The 22,131-nt window shown below is 44.1% G+C and overlaps 1 protein-coding gene across 18 annotated transcripts in view; it reads right to left on the bottom strand.

The window, feature by feature from the left end:
* Positions 1–22,131, bottom strand: part of ADGRL3 (adhesion G protein-coupled receptor L3) — a 635,479-nt gene that overhangs the window by 457,388 nt on the left and 155,960 nt on the right. Inside the window, exon 3 of one of the 18 annotated variants that reach the window (XM_075929221.1) lies at positions 4,114–4,374. The exons of the other annotated variants lie outside the window; for them this stretch is intronic. The gene's annotated coding sequence lies outside the window, so the exon portion shown is untranslated. The remainder of the gene's footprint in view (positions 1–4,113; positions 4,375–22,131) is intronic. 18 annotated transcript variants of the gene reach the window in all.

Genomic DNA, 22,131 nt, shown 5'->3' with positions numbered 1-22,131 from the left:
CTATACCCGGTTCTGTGGCTGCAGCAGCCTGGTGAATCTTCCTCAGGGGATGAGCTAGTTCACTGAAAAGGGAAACAGCCTCTTAGCAGGCCTGTTAGCAGAACACTGAACCTGTGAAAGAGCCATTCCAGTGGTAATGAAGCCAATTAACACGTATACACTGCTAGTTTCTGAATTTACTGTGTTAGTCTACAGGGTACAGGGCCCTGGTTTAAAACTTGCTTTAAAAAATATTACTGTGCTGCCAAAGATGATAAAATCATATATGTAAAGATGTCCCTCTTCTCCCTCTCCCCACCCCCGGGCTGCTGTTGGGCACAAGGACAACAGCTTAATGGTATTGTATAGGGCCCCATAAATCCTAAGGAGGAACCTTATGAGGAGCCATGGTAACTCACATGATCTTATGCACCCAAGACAGATCCGCGGCTGGTATAAATTGACCTAGCTCCATTGACTTTGATGGAGCAGCACTGAGTTGCATGGGAGGAGGATCTGGCCCTAAGCCTGTTCAAGGGAACGTTGTGTTTAAAATCATGGTTGCCCTTAGTATCTATCCATTCTCAGAGGGTAGCCCTCCTGTAATAATTTGGGAGAGTTTCCAAAACCATTTTAAAAACTCAGATCAGAATGCAGAGTTCTCTGAGGAAGCACATCAAAGAATTGTAAAACACTTGGCCAAATGTAGCGTAGAGCCAATACACACTAATAAATATAAATTACTGCATGCTATAGGTGTGGGAGTGCCATGGTGTGAAAAGGAGGTTCTGTAGAAAATATACTTCAGTTCCTATCGTAAAACAGAGCCCTGACCATCTTGATTAAAAGCCGGGTGGGACAGAACCGCAGGAAGTCATCTAGTATAGTCCCCTGCTCCAAGCAGGAAGAACCCCAATGAAATCAATGGGCTTATCCTCCATGAACTAAACCTAGTTGTGTTTTGAACCCAGTTATACTTCTGTTGCCCATTTTTGTACTTCTTCCAGTTCCACTATATTCTTTTTGAGACGAGACAACCAGAACTGGACAACATTCAAGGTGTGGGTATACTTGGGGGGGACGGAGTGGGGGGAAGAGAGAGAGAGAGAAATTATATTTTTCTGCTTTGTTTGCTATTTCCTAAGAGTTCCTAATATTCCGTTAGCCTTTTTGACCACTGCTGCAAACTGAAGAGTTTTCAGACAACTATCCACAGCGATGCCAAGATCTCCTTCATGAGAGGCGACAGCTAATTTAGACGCCCTCCTTATGCATGTGTGGTTGAGATTACGTTTTCCTACCTTGAATTTCATCTGCCATTTGGTTGAGCAGTGACCCAGTTTTGTGAGATTCCCTCTGTAACTTCTGGCAGTCAGCTTTGGATGGTCTTGAATAATTTCTAATCGTCTGTAAACTTTGCTACTTCACCTTTTGCTTCCATTTCCAGATCATTAATCACTGTGCAGTCTCATTCTTTCACAGGCTCTCTCAAGAGGCCTCAATTTCACTGCCCTATTGCTGGTTATATTGACCTTATGGATAGCAATCTGTGAGGTTTTTACTCGACCACATAACCCCACTCTCCTACCCTTTCCACTCTCCTTGGGCTCTGGTGGAAGGCAAGCAGAAGATAGTCCAAGGAAATGGAAGTGAAGTGGCCAGCTGGGTTTGAGATATAGGTGGTCTATATTTTTGTGAGGATTTTTTTCTAAGTTGTAAATTTCTCAAGGAAATCTTGCAATCTCTCAATGAAAAAATATATTTTAAAACTCCAAACCCAAATATTTTTCTATAAAAATAAAAATGTTCAGTTTGGTTTTACAAGTATTTATGTTTTATTTTGAGGGTTTAAAAAAAACGTTTTCCCATGGAAATTTTCTTTTAGAAAAAACTATTTTCTGTTGAAAAAAAGACCAGCTGAGTTTGCGAGTACATGGACCATAAAACCAGTATTAATGATGCATGGGTATCATGACATCTCTTCCAGCTCTGGGGCAGATAAGAGGTCACAGAAGATCTGTTGTGGACTACTTATAAAGTAGGGATTAATGAATTCCCAACACCCTGACACACCCATAGGAAACCTCCACTTTGCTCTTCAGCCAAACCCATTCACTACAGGAGTATGAAGATCACCACCTGCAGATGTTTGGGCTAGAAAGGGATAGTGGGTGTTGTTTTCTCCCCTGGTAAAACTATTTCAGTCTATTTATAAATCACAGTGGATTTACAGTACAGAAAAAATAATTCTTAGGCCTTTGCTGCTACATTAGAAAACGAAAGATTCAGAATGAGATCCTGGAAAACAAAGCTTCACAACAATGCAGGACCTATTCTTCCAAACTGCTGTAACTCAGTTGTTTTCAGTATGTGCCGTACTTAATTTACACGCAGGTGGTCTACATTTGTTTCTAATAACAGGCACAAAGTAACGAGACATCAAGGAACAGTTTCCTTAGGCCAGAGACTTCAAAGGTGAGTCTGGCAGCTTGTCCTGCTCTTCTTGCTTGAATCAGCCTTACAATTTTTAAGAGTAACTGCCCGTTTTAAATAATTATCCTTAGCAATTTGAAACCGTGCAGCATGTGAATCTAGGATAGAGCACTTATGCCATCATCTCATTTTCACTGCCAGCTCCATGTCAGAAAACAACTAAATCCAGATGCTGGATTAAAACAATAAATAAAAACTGCAAATGAGCTTATAGTTCTTCCAGCATATGTGAAATGCTCATGCTGTTCAATGCTGCGGTTTGGTTAAACGAGAATTATGGACTGTTGTAACTCACTCTTGTTGAAGTCTCGTGCATTTCCTTTGATTGTCAGGGCTGTAAATCGTGTGTCCTGGAGAAATATCAAGGGCAGGTAGAGATTCCATTGCAGACTACTTTTGTATGCCAGTTGGCCATGCAGGGTTTTTTCCCCCCCTTAACTGCTATGCTCGCTCGCTCTCGCTCTCTCACACACACACCCCATGCAGTCAAATTTATACTCTTCAGTATCGACAAGAAGCAAAAGAGCTATTTTGGGGGGGAGAGAAGAAGGGTCTCATTTCCTTATTCCCCTCCAGGACAAAGTGGGGATTGCATTCACTCTGTTCACTTTGCTATGCTGCATATGCTTTCTACTGTCCTGCACTAACCCTTTGTGTGCATGTCTCAGTTTCCCTGGGTACTGCACCAATACCAAGATGGTGGTGGGAATTTCAGTTTGATAGTCTCCCTCCCGTACATGATGGCTCATGCTTTCTGTAACCTGAGCCTTGGAGGTGAGCGTAACAGGGTGACACCTTTTCCCCGGGAAGATGGACAAAGGCCGGAGGCAGGAATGGCTGCAGAGCAGGTGGAGGTTCAGAGCATGCGAGTCTCTTGGGCTTAGGGTACAGAGAGGGGAGGGCCGGGGCCTTTGGGTCTGGGCTCCTTCTCCTCAAGATGGGTTGTACTGGCGGCTGCTGGTCACTGGGCTGACAAGTCTGTTCTACGCTGTGGCCTTGGGAACCAAGAACCCTTCTGTTCTACCTGCCACCGGAGAGTCCTCTCTGGCTGTGGATGGGGGCGGTAGCTCCCCACACCTCAGTAACACCCTCTGCTCTCAGTGTGCGGAAACTTACATACCCATAGACCCACAATGCTAATTTCAGGCCTGCTCTTGCTGGTTTTGAGCTCAACATTAGCATTGTAACAGACTGAGGCTCTAAGTGGAAAGGACACGCGGATCGCGAACGCCCTGAGAACAATGCCTGTTTGTGTGACAAATGCGCATGACAACCATTGATGGCAACAACCATTCTAAGTAGGAGTTGTGGCATGCAAATGTTAGTTATGCAGCACAAACACAAGTGGGGTTGTGAAAAGCACTGCACACCGGCCTCTCTCTAATCCTATAGAAGTCAATGGCATTTTCAGCAGGAACTGAATGCTGAGTGCTTTTGAAAATACCCCGTATTCAGGCTCTTTGTTACTTCACCTTCCCACAGGTGTTAGTGAAAGCAGATGCTGGCCTGCACAGAGCAACAACACTGGAGATGAACCCAGGTGGTAGTAAGGGATTTTGCCTTTGCACAAAGTGATTCTAAATCTACAAATGTTGTGACGGTATGAGAGAGAGCATGTGTTAATTTCAGCTGACCACATACCTGCAGAAAACAGACACACACGTCAATGCAACGGGACTGCCATTGGTCATTTAGGCACTACAGATATCTCAGCCACATCTCATTGCTTAAATTGCACTTGCGGTGTTTCTCTGCCGGCCATCGCTTGCTTGTTTTTCCAGTGTGTGACCTTTGGCTTGAGTCATCAGACATGTTCGTGTCAGGTCGGAGAAGAAAAAAATCGGAGATGGTGCTAACAAGCAACATCGGGGCCACAAAAATTCATATGACCCAGGCATATCCCTGGAATAGAATTCAAGGAAAATAAGACAGCTGCTCACACACGTGCACTATAAACCCTGCATGCATCACTGCAGCTCAGTGAGTACATACTGAGCCAGTCAAAATTAACATAAACTGACTCAGTTTGAGAGAGAGACTGAGGGGGAGAGGGAATATCTTTTATTGGATCAATATCCGCTGGTGGGAGATAAGCTTACAAGCTCTTCTTCAGGTCTGAAGAGAACAACCTCCCTCATTTTGTCTATTATCCTGGGACCAACATGGCCACAACACCACTGCATACAAGTGCGTGTAGCAAGCATGACCTCCAAACTGAAAGGTATAGCTATTGAAAAAGTACACCAGCCTCACTGCTATGTCACCGAGTCAGCAGAGAAAGGGAAATGTAGTTGGGCAGTGTTTAAAATGACACCCTTTGCAAATGGAGCTACCTAAATCGGGTCTGAGAGAATTAACGAGCTTCTCATGTAAATCACGCATAATTTACAGGGGAATTTGTCCTTGTGCCAACAGGCACTTGCACTGCAGCGTAATCAAGAAAGCGGCCTGGGTAGGTAAAGTATCTGAAACCTCTTGGTTCTTGCCTCTGCTTCTCCCAAAGCAGTACAAACCATTTCAAAGAGCCACACAATTTTCTGCTGCACCGTCCTACCGTCACCTTCAGTCTCTGGTTCCCCACCCAAGCTCAATGACATTCCTGAGGCCACCTGGGATCGTTAATTTTGAACATGCACCACATATTTGGGGCACAACTGCGAGCTGCATGGCACACCTGCGCCGCGGGGCATAATGTTACCTACATCCCAACAAGCAGGACGGGGTCCAGCAGCTTTCATCCAACTGCCCTCCCCTCCATTCATGCCAATCGGCTCAGATGGGCAGATACGGAGGATGTAGCTATCCACCTGGTGCAAATGGAACCAGCAGCCATATTGCGACTCGGTCACCATACCCTGCAGGGCAATACTGCTGCTTTGCTCCTTATTCAGGGCTTGTGGTGGAAGCACAAACTGGCTTTCGGTCACCAGCAAACACACTCCAGTTGCACCAAAGATCTCAAAGGATCTCACGTAGACAGCACTGCAGAGTGCTGGCTAACAACAGCTCTAAGTCAGTACTCAACAGTTGGCACCCATCTGAGAAAGCGGGTTTTGCCCACCAAAGCTCATGATACGCTCTATAGGACAGTTTTGTTAGTCTCTAAGGTACTATGGGACAATTCCTAGTTTTTAAAGTCACAGACTAGCATGGCTGCCCCTCTTGAACAGTTATAAGGTACTGGAGCTCATCTTGCCTAGGCTACTGGGAGACACGTCAACCATTTAAGCACCTCTCTTAGAAGCTGCTAAACATTCCCCAAATCTCTATATTTTCAGGCAACTGTCCATGACCAGCATTCCACAGCAGCAGCAACAGGAAGGGGTCTGAGGGAAAATGATTGTTTTCTTCTTTAGCTTAGATATAAATACGTTTGCTTTCAAATCATGTATTTACAAGAGTTCTCTCATTTCTCACTTTGTTATTACAACGTGTTCTTATTTGCTGTCTGGCAAGCCAAAAAAAAAATCACTTGTCTATGTTACCTCATACTGGGTACAGTCCCAGCTACATGTAAAATTTCATTAATAAAAATCAGAAAAAAAAACCAGGCAAAGCAGCTAATACTACAAAGGCTAGAATCACCATCCCGTTGTACTAGTCCGTGCACGTGGCTGACTCCCATTAACACAAACCCTGTCAAAGCAATAGGTTCTAGTATCTATAACTGTCTGTGGAGACAGTAGCGTCTAGTGACTAGAACATGGGATTGGCGATGAGAATGCTTTCATCCCCAGCTCTTCCACTCACTGTCTCACTAATCTCTCCTCCACTCAGTATTCCCATCCGTCAGACCACTCAGTATTCCCATCCGGTTAGTTACTCGTCTCTGTGAGGAAACTGGATACCTTCTGGGTGAAAAGAGCTGGGTGTGTGTTGTTATTCTTGGAGAGCTGTAAGAACCAGCTGGCCTACAAAGAAGATATGAACTATCCGAACAATCACAGCTACCCAGAGATTTTCTTTGGCTTGTGCTTTTGTTGCTAAAGAGTCTGCGCTTTATTCCTGCTGCCTGATGTACTCATTCATTTCTTTGGCAGTCATGCCTGGAGTATCCAACCGTGAGTAAGGCCCCATGCTGCCAGGCACCAGGCAGACACATAGCTAGTCAAGACACACAAAGCATGGGAAGGAAAAGAAAATTGCCCAAGGTCAGTGACAGAGCTGTGAATCGAAACCGATTCCTCCTGATTTCTAGGCTAGTACCGGTATCTTGTTCCCTGGACCACCCCCCAACATCCACGAAGCATGGCTGCCGCTTCTTTCTGGGCGCGTGGGCTGCCCTAGGAGTTACTACTCTGCTGCCAAAATGGCTATCACAGGCCAAAACGCAGCTCCTCTCCTTGTAACTGAGGAGACGGCACCCTGGATGATTTGCATTGGAAACAGAACCTTGGCGTCTCCCACAGAGCAATGGAACGTGCCCGCCGACCACGCCAGCCAATTCCACTCACCATTTAAAGACAAAGCTAGGAAATGGACGCCTATGTCTAGATCAAATAAATCCTTTGGACAAGCTTTTAAAATGCGTCAACCAGTAGAATGGCCAGCACCCTAGATGGCTTAAACAGCATCCTCTGACTAACACCAGCTTTTTGTTTTCACTCTCTCATTCCTAAAGTTTCTCTGAGCGTGGACTGTGAAGGATTTAGCCTTGGTCACATGGCTCTGTGACCAAGGATCAAGAAATGCTCAACGGAAGAGGTGAAACCCTGGGTGCACTGAAGCAGACAGCAAAACTTCAATCCACTTCACTGGCACTCTGATTTCACCCAACGTCTTTGTTTATGCAGTTCAGCATCCAGCGACTTTCCTTTTTAGGGCTTTATCATTAGCGCCAAACACTGCAGAATGCAAAATTATGAAGAAAAAATACAAACACAGTGGGAAGAGTATCCTCACAGACCTCAGAAGTTGCCCCTGGCTACATTTAAGAAAGATTTAGATTTGAAAGTGAATGTGACAAACAGAAATTGTTACATTTCCAAATATGTTCCCCTTATATTTATCCAAACTCACCATCCTTAGTGATACAGCTGGAGCTCTGCCACTGGTGAAGGCTTTACAATCTTAGTTTAAATGAAATCTCAACCCAGCTGCAGCTAATTGAAACTAAACAACCTTGCATTAGGTTATTGTGCTCACACCCACATGAGTTTATACAGGTGCAATTACTCCAAACTCAGATTTAAACCTGAGAGCGCACAGAGTCAGGGTCCCTTCATAGAAAACCGATGGGAGCTTTTAGCTGACCATTTCTCCCGCTGTTCTTTAGTCTGAAAATAAGATCTTCAGTGGAGATCATGTTACACATAATGCATTTCAACTACATGTCTCAAAGGGGCAGATTCTGCCACCATAATTCAGTTCACTAGTACCTTCCCCTGTCTGAGCCCACGGAGATCAGCCAGTCTATTTGGATAGTAAGGCACTAGTCACAAGAATCAAGGTGAGGGAGCTGTTCCTGAGTTTGTACAGCTAATCAGACTAAGCAGGTGTGTATCTGAAGTTTTACTGATATTGTGTGACACGTTCCCAATGTCAAACACCCTGGAAACCTAAAGAAAACCTCAGTGGATGCCAAGAAATGACTGCACTGAACATACAGGGACTGTGCCAAGTTCTGCTCTCATTTACATTAGCACGAATCCTGATCCGATTCCCTGACTCTTACAGAGACCCTGAGTCACATCAGCACCCTCCTGTCATCAGCACCTAGGAGGCTCAGACCCACAGACACTTCTCAAATGTTTCAAAGACTTGATTAGATCAGTAGGAATTGCCACTAAACAGGGACCCTGGAAATCCATTTGCCGTTGAAAAATGCTAAATTTATATTTATACCCAAAATCTTGAGTTTTTACAATTTGTAAAATACTGAAGCCTGAGCCTGAAGCTCTTTTGATTAATCACATTTTTGATTATCCAATTTGGCCCCAGTCTCATGCTGATTGGATTAACAGAGTTCTATTGCACCAATAGAATATTGTATTCAACTGGTATGTGTGTGTGTGTGTGTGTGTGTGTGTGTGTGTATACACACAGTGGCTAAAGTTCAGAGTTGCATATTAAACATGGAAAAACATGATTGTTTCATTATATTTCTGGGATATATTGGGGGAGGGGGGGAATTATCAATTAAAACCAGGATCTCCTGATGCTGACAAACTGAAAGCAGGATGAGGCGATGAAGATTACAGGTTACAAACTGCTAAAATAAACACAACCACAACTTTTGAACTGCTACGGCTAACTCTTCCCATTTCAGAAAAGGACAACACAGTAGTGTAAGTTTGTGGTAAGCAAAATCTGCCTTGACCATCCCCTTATTCATTAATATGTCATCTCCTGCTACTTGCACTTCTTAATTTTGGAACAAGTGTGTCAGTCAAGTGCAACAATATCTTCTCTCCAAACAAAACTGAGTCCACTACTACCTCTCATGTCAGAGTAGCATCTGGAGTCAGCAGATGATGCTTCCCAATTAGACTCTCTGAATCACCTGTTTTCTCCGCTGTGATAAGTGTCATGGCCTTCTGTTTCCCAATGCCCAAATTCTTTCAATAGTCTAAGTCCCCTTGTTTCTCTAGCTCAATTCTCCCTCTAAAGAGTCCCGTGTATTGGTATTGTACATTTCAGCCACAAGCACTTATACCTCATTTGAGAGTGTATCTTCAGCAATACATAGGCAGACATTTCCAGAGGGACCAAAAGCAATTTAGCACCCAACTCCCATTGAAAGTCACTGGGAGTTTGTCACTAGGCTCTTGCGAAAACTCAGTTGTACTAGTCATACGATTGTGTAAGTACAGAGTGAAATCTTGGCCCTACTTAAGTCAATATGGGGGGAGAGTTAGCTATTGACTACAACAGGGCCAAGATTTCACCATTGATCTGCAAGGGTGCCAATCATACAAAAAAAACTAAGCAATGTTCAAAGGAGAATTGTACTGAGAGGTAAATATTCTGTTTATAGTTGTGAAATCTCTAGGGTAATCTGTGAAGTGCTATCATTAACTCTACCAGGGTTTGGGTTCCATGGACTATGCACAGAACACATCAGCAACATTGGGAGTTTGGCCACATGGGTTTATTTCTGCAGCTTTTTTTTTTTTTTTTTTTTTTTTAAACAGTGTCTCAACAACAACAACAGCGGTGAACTCATTTCAATTTGCTGTGGTATTGCAATGGAAGCTGCAAGATCCTCCTGTGCTTCTGATTAGCGGAGGAGAGGTAACAAAGGGCCAACAGTGGACCAATAAGGAGCTCTGCTGCAAATGTGCTTGGAATAAGTTGTTTCCCTTCTCTGATTAAGCCTTTGATATCCTAACTTCTGGAAAAGCAGAAAGTCTTTCCTCTTTATGCCCTCCACTAGCTACTATAAGGGATCTCCCATTATTCTTTCATTTTCGCATCCCTTTAGCTTGGCTGCTGCAAACATGGAGTATCCCTCTTCCCCTGTATCCCTCCTCACCCCACCACTTCTCTCGCTGTATATTAGCAGGTATGAAGAAAGAGCATTCCCTCCTTAACTTCTAACTTTACCTCGCTGCTGTGAGAGAGAGCTAGTCCACACAATTCCCACACCCATGGTGAGTATGATCATAACAGAACCATTCTGTGTGTACCCCACAGATCAGAGCGCATGAGGCACTGTCAGAGCCACAAACTCTGTGAAAGCCTGTGAGCTGAGCTCCAGGAGGGGCACCTGCCTCAGATCAGTGGGCAGCCACTCCCACCCACTACACCCGGTTTAGACTTTCGGGGAATTCCCAGTGGTTTTGGTCTAGAGCCCAGGCCCTTGCTCAGGGCGGGCAGCAAAATATACAGTTCTAAAGCCCAGCCTTGATTCAGGGCAGGGCAGCCAGCAAACAAATAGTCTTAAGGTGAGTGCCCAGCTGGATCCCCTTGCTCAGGCTGGAGTCCAGTGGATAGAGGCTGCAATTGGGGCACAGACAAAGGGGGAGACTGCCACCTGGGCATGGGGTGGCAGAGGGGATGCAGGTCCCCCCCCACAACACTGTGTCCCAGCCCAGGGCCCTGGTAGCAGCAGAGCAGTCTGCTGCCGGGTCAGCAGGGATCTGCTCCGCAACGTGCAGTAAGCAGTCTGTCCAGGCAGTCTGGGAGCTGTGCGCCCAGCAGCCCAGGCCAGTTCTCAGCTTCTTCTGGCTCCAGCTCCTGCTTCTCCAGTGGGTGTGCAGAGGAGGCTTCTGGCTTCTTCAGCCGCTGGAGCTTCACTGGCCGCTCAGGCAGGCCTTTTGTATCTCTGGCCCTGCCTCTGGTTTCCATCCAGGTGGGTCGTTAAGGCCAGGAGCTGCCCGCCAAGGCTCTGGAGGGACGCCTCCCCCTCGGGGTCAGTGGGCGGCCACTCCGCCCCACTACAAAGCCACATACAGGTTGAGTACCACTAATCTGTGTCAACTAAAGCTGGAGCTTGTTCACACTGAAGTCAATGGGAGCAAGAGCAGGTCTCTGGCTTCCTACATTTAGGGTAACATTACATCTTTTCACCCATTCTTCCTCTTTTGCTTCAACGCCATGCCCGAGTGATGGCGCCATGCCCACAGAGTGTGTGAAAAGACCCGTTTACTTTAATGGTACAACTCACCTCAGAGCATCATAAACTAAGGCCAAAAGGACGCACCTGGTTTTTGCATTCTGACCTGCTGTGCTCAACAGGCCGCCAACACCACCGTAGGCTAAACCCAAGAACCAAAACTGAACCCAAGTAGTCCAGCCCTCAGGAGACCAGACTATTATGGGCCACAGGCAGAGACCAGTTAAGCACCTATTTAAGTAGTCGGCAAGATGGCTATACAAATTCTGTCCTCAGTGCAACAGCAGCAATGTCACTGGGGCAGAATTGGATTCTCTGTTGGCCCCAAAGACTGGGATGTGCTCTCCTTAATTTCTCAGGCAGCAGTTTATGAAATTGTATGTTAACTATTACAGGGCCTGTTTATATCCTCAAAGCAATTTCCTTATTGCATCTATGCCTGGTTTAGATCATTCAACGTCATAGGATTATCATGCCCTCAAAATACAAATTATAACTGACATGTATTTTAACAGATCAGGGAACCATGAATAGCCCAATAGGCCAAAATTCTGAAAATGGAAAATCCGATCCCTAGCTCCATAGTTAGGCTCCCAAAGTGTCCTGACTTTCCTAATCACCAAGCAGCTCCCATTTCAATGGAAGCCAAGTCAGACCAGTTGTAAGCACTTTCAAAAACTCCCACCCACTGTCCTTAGGGTAACCGTGCACCTTGCTGAATCATGGCTTAACAATCCCTCCCCATTTCCCATCAGGAGCTGGGTTTTTATACGCTTTTTGGTGTTGTGACAAAGAGAAAACACAGACTGGATGTACAATGTGGTGACAATCCACCACCCCATGCGGCCCCTTTTGTACTCATCTGAAATATCCATTACAAAACCTTACAGAAATAATGACCCTCTTGTCTGTATTTCTTTGTCAGTCGGGCAATCACTAGTGAAAGCAATTAGCACTCCTGGCTTCTCATTAGCCTTCCTCAGTGGTCATTAATTGGTCATTACTGGCACAGATGAAGGCCCACCTATAACTCAATGTACCAATGCATCACTACACGTGGCCACCTCATGGGCACAATTACATAGGAATTCATGATAAGTGAGAGGAGCTTAAGTCTCATGAAATATATTCACAGATATTCTATGCATAAAAACCAGAACAGGACAGCAATGCAGATGAGGTGCCATACCGTATAAAACAGCAATGGAAGTGCTAGTGGTGATTCACACTCCTTATTCGGTGCCTGTCAGCTCTCAGTGTTGATTATATGTAAGTAAAATTAATTCTCATTGTCGTACTATTAACGAAACTTCCCCTAGCAGCCTAGAACCACAAACGTTTACATACTAATTTATTCCATAAAACCAATTAGGAATTCTTAAAAAAAGACTTTCCACTCGCAACTCTCTGCATTGTCAGATGCTTTACATTCAGGTCTGATTTTCACATCCCCTTTCGTCTTATTGCTTATGCCCCTAAGGAAGGTTCATGCTTCACATAGCACAAAATGGATCTAAATATTCCTGAAAAGAATGAGAGAAATTGCAATTTACTGCATGTTGGTGAAGACACTAGAAACTCCATCACAAAATTCTGTGACCTGTACTATGAGGGCATTCAGACTCATCGATCTGAATGGTTCCTTCCAGCCTTAAAAAAACAAAAAACTATAAAATCGCACCCACAACAGCCACCCAAGCAATATGTACCTTGGAGTTAAGGCTTAACAGATGTTCCCTCAGCCCTTTTAGAAAAATCACCCATCTCCTATTGACTTTCAGTGGTGCTGGCCATCTAACTGCTTAGCAGACTTTTGAGGGGGTGAAAAAAAAACACTCAGAGAATAAATTAAGGTTTGAATTAAAAGCAAAAACAGCAAAGAGAAAAAAATATGTAGGGACCTGCAACTCCACAGACATCCACTTTATGAATGTGTATGCATATTATGTTAAATAGGAGAATGAAAAGTCTCCTATTTAACACAGAGATGTCTGAGCTATAATTTTCTGAAGTATGGCCTGTGAACATCAGGTCAGATGGCTTTGCCTCTAATAAAAGTTTAGGGGTAAGTATTATCAATAACAAAAAACACGCTCGTATATATTAGGGCTCTTTGTTTATAAAGATTCAAGGGAAATCCCTTCTAATTCTTTCGCACCTTTGCCAAGTCACTCATCTCTAAGCTCCACCAATTAGCACGGCCGAACATCAATCTTTAGGGAAGTTGGTTAAAGCAAGCACACTATTGATTGCAGCACAATGAACTGACCTACTGAAAAAAAGGTTGTTGAGGAGCAGACATGGAAATAGACCAAGTAGTTACTGCTTCCACTGGGGATAACTGTAGTGCTCCAGCAAGAATCTCATCCTTGCACGCCACTTCATTATACATCTGAAGTGAATTGAGAACAGTAAGTCACTTCACGCACCCCTTCTTTCTTGGAAGAGATTTATGCCAAAGCATGCCTTGCTTTATTTCACTAGCATCCCCAAATCCTTAGAAAGCAGTTTCAACACAGAACCATAGAAGATTAGGGTTGGAAGAGACCTCTGGAGGTTATCTGGCCCAACTCTCTGCTTGATGAGGACCAATCCCAACTCAATCATCCTAGCCAGGGCTTTGTCAAGCTGGGACTTAAACACTTCTAGGGATGGAGATTCCACCCCACTCCTTAGATAAACCAACCCAGTGCTTCACTACCCCCCTAGGGAAATAGCCTATCCTAAGAATGGCCATACTGGGTCAGACTACAGGTTCGTCTAACCCAGTATCCTGTCTGCCAACAGTGCTCAATGCCAGATGCCCCAGAGGGAGGGAACACAACAGGTAATCCTCACGTGCTCCTTCCCTGGTCATCCATTTCCAGACAAGTAGCAGCTGGGGACACCATTATCCTAATATCCAACCTAACCACCCACACTGCAACTTAAGACAATTGCTCCTTGTTTTGTCATCTGCCACTACTAAGAACAGCCTAGTTCCATCCAAACAAAATGGGAGTGGAGTTGACTGTTGTGTTTGATTGGCTTTTAAAGAAGCATTGGGTCAGAAACAGAGTCCTTAAAGGTTCAGGTGTCAAGTCCTCGACTCCACAAAAGTAGCAAATAGGAGCCAGAGATCTGGCTGAGCTATGCCTCCGTGGAGAAGGGTCGTGATCTCTACCTAAAATGTTTCCTCTGCGTGTCCATCAAAGCAGCTGGATATGGCCCACTGGAACATAATCACAGTTTGTGCCTCACAAATGCAGTTGCAGCACATCTCCTCAGAAACCCATCAGACGTATTGTCCACAACTAGAAAGGCTTTTCACAGAAGACTGAAGCAAATTCTTGGACCATCTCATCAAAGCCCTCAATAGCCTGGTACTAGGTCACTAACCAGAGCATCAAGTTTTGACAACTCAGGGATGGTCTAGATGGTGCTTGGTCACGGGACTGGACTCAATGACCTCTCAAGGTCCCTTCCAGTTCTAGTGTTTTGTGGTAACTCTGTTCTCTGGCACAGTGAAACTTGCTCAAGGGAGGGTGATGCTGGTCTGTGCATAGCACTATTTCTCCCCAGTGAGGGGGGATGATGGAACAGCATGGGTGCTCCATTATGCCATGACTGAGAGGAACTTAGACTACACTAAAGTGATGTGTAAGTCTGGAAGCCAAAGAGAAGTCACACTCAAAAGCCCAGCCCCCGCCTCACCCAAACAAATTAAACAAACATAATTCTATACATCTGTGTTCAGTTTAAACTGCCCATGTTCGGACATTTGTAGCTCATGTGCGTGAGTGTGTTATGTAAGTGCAAGTTAAAAAAACGTATTATAGTGTGCACATTCAACGGCAGCAGAATGCAGTTGCAGAAACAATGATCATAAAATTTCCTGACTTGTCTGTGATTAATCCTCTGCTTTAACATTGAATTGTTTTGCATTTGTATTGATTTTTTTAAGCCAGAAAAGGTGCAATTAAAGGGAAATGAGAAATAACATACAACAACAAGCACTGAACCACATATCTAAGGGGATCCCATTCCTGACAACATTTCCACACATTCTTACGTTCAACACCTAACCCATCCTGCTGAAGTCAATAGGGCTACTCAGGTACGTAAAGTTAAGTCTCAGCGTCCGGTGGTCATCTCAAAGATGTTAGTGACAAAGTTCCCAATGACTTCATAAGCTCAGAATCAAGCTCTTTGGAGGACTAGCCAATCCTCACAAATGGCAGGCTAGAATTTGTGCTCACTCTTCAAGAAAACAAATTCACAGCTGAGACCAGAGACAATACATTTTTGTCCCAAAAACTACCCATTTGAGAAAGTTATAAATCCTTGAAAATAGAGTGTGGGAATGAAAGTTCCACGTGAATCACAAAGAGCTAATGCAAAAGTGCATTCTGGAAATAAATATAACCTGCAATGCCTTACATGACTTCTGCAGAATACAAGAAGGTCACCAACTGAGTAAACATCAAATGAAGGATTATCCTTATTTATGAGGAATCCTTTCCAGCAAGAAATTGAATCAGGGACTTGCTATCCAAAAGCAATGTGTCTATCTAGTGAGCTGAAGGAGAATGTACTCTCTCTATCAACAATAATCCTATTTGAGATCTGTAAATATCACTCCAGTGCTCAAAAAGAGATGTGTACCAGACTCCTTTTTCCTTTGGTTACGTATGGACACCATCTAGCCCTGATTATCTGTTAAATCCAGATGAGACCAGGTGCAATATTTCAAATACATTACAGATTTTGCTCCTTTAATTGCAACTTTCCATGACTTCATGACTTATTTATCTTAGGAGGCACTCAAACATCTACTCTATTGCTGCAGTATCTACAGAGCAGCCTATTAGCTTTAAAATTTCATAAGCCGCTATATACTTGACAAGATAATGGTTATAACATGGGGGTGGGGGTGCACTATACTGAGCTCAGACCAACCCAACCCTAAAACCCGAAGCACTTTAGAAACCCCAATGCCAGGATTTACGTTCCAAAGGACGACCTTAGCCCAATATTGGATTTCATTGCCCTAAGTGCCAATATGTTGCTATTCCTAAGCTGTTATCAATGTGATAAGGCCAATGCTTCCATTGCAGAGAACACCATACTCACTGCACACACGCTGGCTGTAAAATACCAGATCCGCCTGATGAATAAGGAATACACCATCCCTTTTCCCCAAACAGCTTCACAATTAAAACTGTGTGGAGTCACAAAGAAATCAAGGAAAAGAACCTAGGACCTGATCCAAACCCCACTGAAGTCAAGGCAAGGGCTGCGGATCTGGCCTTTAAACTGGTATGTTCAGTAAGCAATCTGAAATGGACTGTCAAACGGTCCTTCTCTTCCTCCTGTGACCAGCCCTCATTCAGGATGGCGCACAAGCCACATGTGATTTTAAACAGCAGATGACTTCATGTGCTCCAAAAGGCCATTTTTTTCCCTTAAATTAGCAATGAAATCCCTTGTCCTTGGCTTGCTGATGATGCAATATTCTTGAAAGGGTCTGGCCAGTATCCTGTCTCTGATGGTGAAAATTCAAGGGTCCAATTTAAAACCTGCCTCAAAGCCAGTCAAACCGTAGCCAACTCAAACCCAGCTGCTCTACATGAGCCGGAGAGAGCTCTCTCCCTTCGACACTAGTGAACCACCCCCCAACAATTGGTGAGAGGGTCTCCCACCGCTCCTGGCCGACAGAAGGGCTAGTGCAGACATAACCTAACTTTGTGTGTGCGCGCGCATGTGTGTGTGGGGGGAGGGGGTATTTATAACGCTTGTGTAAATGAGATGTTTCTTTATTGAAAGGAAGAACTGGAAGACACATCACAGAAGGCAGTTGGAGTTGAGTTGTGGTTTCTGTATTAACATCAATAAAGCGGCATTATAGGTACAGAAACTCCTAGGCTCCTTCTGGCAGAAGACACATGGCACTTGAGTCTGAGAGGCCGTCAAGAGATGGCTCTTAGTGCTTGGTGGGGGACAGTGGGTCTGGGGAAGAGGCACGGAGGACAGGAAGAGGGGATCCATCGCCAGGACTCCCTAATATCAGGGTCATGTTTTGGAGACCCAACGCTACGTGGACACCAAGTCAAAGCAGCACCTGGAGCCGCACCACAGCACTGTGAAAGAGGAAGTCTGGTTCCCTGTGGAGATACAGTGAAAAGCCCGCTCTTCGAGCTGCACACTGAGTCCCTGGATCTGACCCTTACACATTGTCTGCTTTAAAACGGGAAGAACATGTAGAGTACAAAGAGGCTGAAATTTTCATGACCACTTGCAGGTTTAAGGTGCCCAGTTTCCATTACACTTAATGGTGTTATGATCCCTTAGGAAGTTCCAAAAAGGCCACCTCTCCTGCACAGACCCACAAACAGGCCAAGACAAGTCTGCCTAGGAAACATTTGCAGGGAGACAAGTCAAGCTTTCCAGGACAGAGGGGAACCAAATTTACAATTACTTTGCACGTCATTAAACATCAGTTCCAAACCAGGTAATACTTCCATTGTCCTGTCACTGTATTTCTTTGAGATACCAGTAACAACAGCGCTTTATTTCCATACCAAACTGAACAGAAGTGCTATCCACTTACGGCTGGAAATTACATGTGCACGCCCACTGAATATTTGATGAACACTTCTGAAAGAACCTGCCTGCTATGGAAATTTCCCACTGGACCGTACAGAACAACACTTTTATTTTACAAATGCAAATCGAAAGGAAGCCGCATTTGCAAAGTCCATTTTGTTAAGAAAATCCCAAAGTGATGTTATAGGCACTTTGTTTCATCCCTCTGTACATTACCTAGAATGAGCTCAAATCTGTGTGATTTGATATATGTAATATCAGGCTTAGTAGCAAACTTAGCAACTTTGCTGGATCAGTGGAAAGTTTGGCTCATTTTCAAGATCACTTGCTGAACAATGAACATGTAAGAAAATATAGACTATTAAAAACTGGGCTTCAGAGGGCTGTTCTTGAAGTACTGATATTACGAACTCAAACAGTAGCACAATTTAATAAAAGCCAGTGGGATTCAGAGTAATAATAAAGCTTGGCATGATGAGAAGATTGAAAGAAACTGCTCTGTATGTGTCCATTATCCCGGATTCGCTACTACAGAACAAAGCCTAGGAAGGAGAATGTCAGCCCCTCTCGTCTTTGGTGGTTGCTATGGCCTTGGAAATGTTAGGGAGAAAAGGTTCTTTTCGGGATCATTAAATATTTTTCAGAATGACAAACCTGTAGATCATTGGTGAGCAACCTGTGGCCCCTCGGCCACATGCGGTCCATCAAGGTTCTAGACGTGGCCTGCGAGACATTTTGTTTACTGTTCCCCATGTACCGCGCTGCCAGATTCCGTGGCTTTCCTTCTGCGTATTCCCCCCCCCCCAACAGTGTTACTAAAGTGACACACGTGTAAAGCCACGGCCCGTGGAGTGAGAGGCATGCTGGTGGCACACAATAATGACCGAGAGAGCTGTGCTCTCCCTGAATACAACTAATCACAAGAAAATAAGCTATGGGGAGATTGACAAAATATTTGTTCTCTGTCCTGACTCAGTCTAGGGGAGTGGGTTTAACAGGCCTTCTCTCTCCCTTTCCTCAAAGGAAAGAACAGCTACACCAGGGCCCCAGTGGGTATGCTACCAACTCCCAAAGCCCTGATTACCCTGCATGTGGTTTGTATTTGCCAGGCGGGGGGGGGGGGGGGCGGGAGGAAGGGTTTCCATTCTCCCGGAAGGGGCGGGGTCTTGGGCAAAAAAAGGCGGGGCTGGGGCAGCCAGCCCGTAGCGCTGCCTGGAGCATGCCACACGACACTCCGGCGGCGATTTACTGGGCCTGACACTCTGGCTGCTACTCCCCACCCCTGTCAGTGAGCCTGGTATTTGTTAGTCATACAGGTTGCCTGATAGCACACACTTTCTTCTGGATCCGCTCCCCCATATGGTCTCTGCATAAGTATTTCTGGCAAAACAGTTCAATAAAGAGAAGAATCTTATCACAACACTAGCTTCTTGAAACGCTGCATCAAAACTACTTCTATATGTGCACACAGTGTGGCATTTTACAGCTTTCCCAGACAACAGTAGCTCCTAGCTCTTCTGATTTCACATCCAGACAGATGTTGAAGTCCCATTCTTTCACAGTGTAAAAATGTTCTGGATTAGAAGTCAGGCAGTGTCTTGGAAAATGTTAAAAATGTACATTGCAGTGCATTTTCAAATGCTAATAGGGTTAAAAACTCTCCAGGCAGATGGGAACAAAAAACTCAATAAGGAACTTAATAAAGATAATCCGAGTTACATGCACAAATCTCTGGGCTACAGAATAAGAATATATTCCCCAAATTCCCAACCAATGTCTACTGCAATAAGCGAAGCTAGCAATGTAGATTCTTTTAATCTTCATCCCGCACCGCTCTTCTAAAATTAGCTTCTTGTAAATCAGTGTTCCCTTGCGGAATGATGTTCCTTATGCCCTCTTAACAATCAGTCTAGTTGTCACATGTACTTATATCATACATCTGTCATCGCTGATTGACTCCTTCCAAATTCCATTCAGAATTATTGAGTCACATCATGGGATTTTTTTCCCAAATTGATTATTATTTTTAAAGAACTTCAATGGCATTTGATAGGCATAAAATTACTTGGGTCTTTAAATCTCAATTTGTTAAAACATATTCAGATTTTCTAGAGTACTGTAGAAAACATGTCTCTTAATTTTCCTTTTCTACAGAAGAGCACGGTTGGTATTTTAATATGATGATGATGGTGATTAAAAAAACTAAAGATTCAGTCAGACCCCAAGAGAAGTAGTCATAGGCTACCATTCTCTAGGACTGCTCCAGCCATTATACAGTACAGAGAAAACAATTAATCACGTCAGCTCTGCAAGTCATGATTTCTAATTGAAAACTGACCTATAAATGCCTATTTTATCACTAAGACTGTGTGGTAAATAAATGCCAGTGGTCAGTAAAACATTCACAAAGCAAATTACCATGAAAAAATGACTTTTCCTTTCCAAGCATATCTTCCTAATTAAAATGACTGTTTCCCATACATATCCCAGAAGTGCAGTTTGCAATAATTGAAGAGTCTTTGAAAGCACAGCTCTCATCATAATCATTACAATAACTTCTTGCCATCATCTTTTGACTGCTCACTGGAAACTATAAAAACAACAACGGGTCCTTTGGCACCTTTGAGAATCAATGGAACCAATAGCATTTCAATGGACACCACGATCCTCAATGTTGACTATGTTATCGCTTCTTGATCTCTCCACATGGTCCCAAGGAATTTAAATGCGGAGTTAAAAAAAGGCAAGGCAGGGGAGGGAATCTCTTTTATTGGACCAGCTAGTGTTGGTGAGCAAGTCAAGCTTGAAGATAAAGCGACAAGTTGATTCACCAACCTGGTCTCTCTAATACCCCGGTACCAACACAGCTACAATGCCACTGAGCATAAGACAACATGTTCAGTTCAGTTCCTACAGAGGAGGAGCACGTGGTTCTACATTTAAGTCCTGCAGTGAAAGGTGAACCCAAACTCCGTTACCCAACTCACAGATTCCGCCACAGCAGGGTATGTGAGCAGACTGCTTTCCACATGGCCATTCAGAGGCAACGAAGCTGTTTTGAAAGACTATTCCAACTTGTGCCCTGTGTAGACAAAGAAAATAAACATCTCTCCCAGGAGCTGTGTTTGGTCCGAGATGTGATTAACACATTTTTAAACACCAGTCAGCATCTAGTGTAGACAAAGGCCGGGGTATTTAAAAACACATTTGCTGACTGTGGCCAACCCCGGAGCCATCTTCTCAACCTTAGCAAGCCCAATGGAGGGTACGTGTCCCATGGGAAAGAGTGCAGAGAATAGGCATGTAAAGGGTTATCCGATTACCCAATAAGCATTGCCCTACCGGCATGCTTAGTGGGGTAAGCGGTTAACCAGCATGGCTGGAGCAACCCCCCCGTCAGTGGTGCAAAACCGTGGGCTGGTTAACCAGTACATTAGTTTAACCAGATAACATTTTAAATGGGATTGTACATCCTTCACAGAGAATCTATAGATCATCAGATTTCCTCCTCCACCTCTACTCTACCCTCCCTCCCGCTTCGTCCCCAGCAGCGCTTTCCACTGGTGCACTGGGCCTTATAGCCTTTTGCATCTTAATTCACTGCCCCAGTCATAAAATAAGGCTAAATTCCCTGCTGCTACAGCAACTCCACTGACTTCAGTTTACCCTCAGTAGGGATCTGGCTCCTTGTTTTCCAGCACATCCCAAACACCCGCCTACTCGCTTGCCTTTTGTTGTACTAGAAGAATTACACAAACACAAAGAAACACTCAGGGTAGAAGAAAAAAAATGACGCAATGAAGGCTTGAAAGAAGACAGCTGCTGCAAGCCCTGTGCTGGCTGAAATACCGGCTACAAATATTGGAATTGGCTATGTAATAAAATTTCTGAACATAACATATAGCGCCAATGTTTATGAGAGACATTTACTGTTACTTTGTGTTTATGTGTATGAATCTTATCCATTATTCTGACACTATATATTAACTCTGACTGCCTAAGATTATGCATGAGGATCATTACTTCAGGAGATCTCAATGCCCATATTTTCAGAAGGCCCAGCACCCAACAGCTCCCATTGGAAATAGGAACTGCTGAAGCCACAGTTCCACAAACTACCTAAAACACATGCTCCATGGGAACCTCTGTGCCGCGACCATCTGGAAATCTGGCCAATGCATTTAGGTGCCTAAACGGGTGTTAAATCATTTTTAAAAATTTCTCCTTAGACTGACAAACTAAAGCTGCCAGTTGGGCCTACATTTCTTCTTTTTTTTAAAATGATCATTTTAAAAATCTGAGGTTGCTATTTTAAATCCTTCATGAGCAGAGTTTATTTGAAATATTTATAACAAGCCTTATGTATTACTAGTTATTTATTCTTCAGTATCAACCCTTAAAAAGTTAATTACACGCTCTGTCAGAGCTATCTAATATATGGGCAATCTTAACTATCAAACTCTGTTCTGCTCCCGCCGCTAACCTCTCCCACTCTTTGAAATTACCTTCAGATGCTT

Source organism: Pelodiscus sinensis, chromosome 5 (assembly GCF_049634645.1).
Source record: "Pelodiscus sinensis isolate JC-2024 chromosome 5, ASM4963464v1, whole genome shotgun sequence".
Taxonomy (NCBI): domain Eukaryota; kingdom Metazoa; phylum Chordata; order Testudines; family Trionychidae; genus Pelodiscus; species Pelodiscus sinensis.
This window is presented reverse-complemented; position numbering and strand designations above follow the sequence as displayed.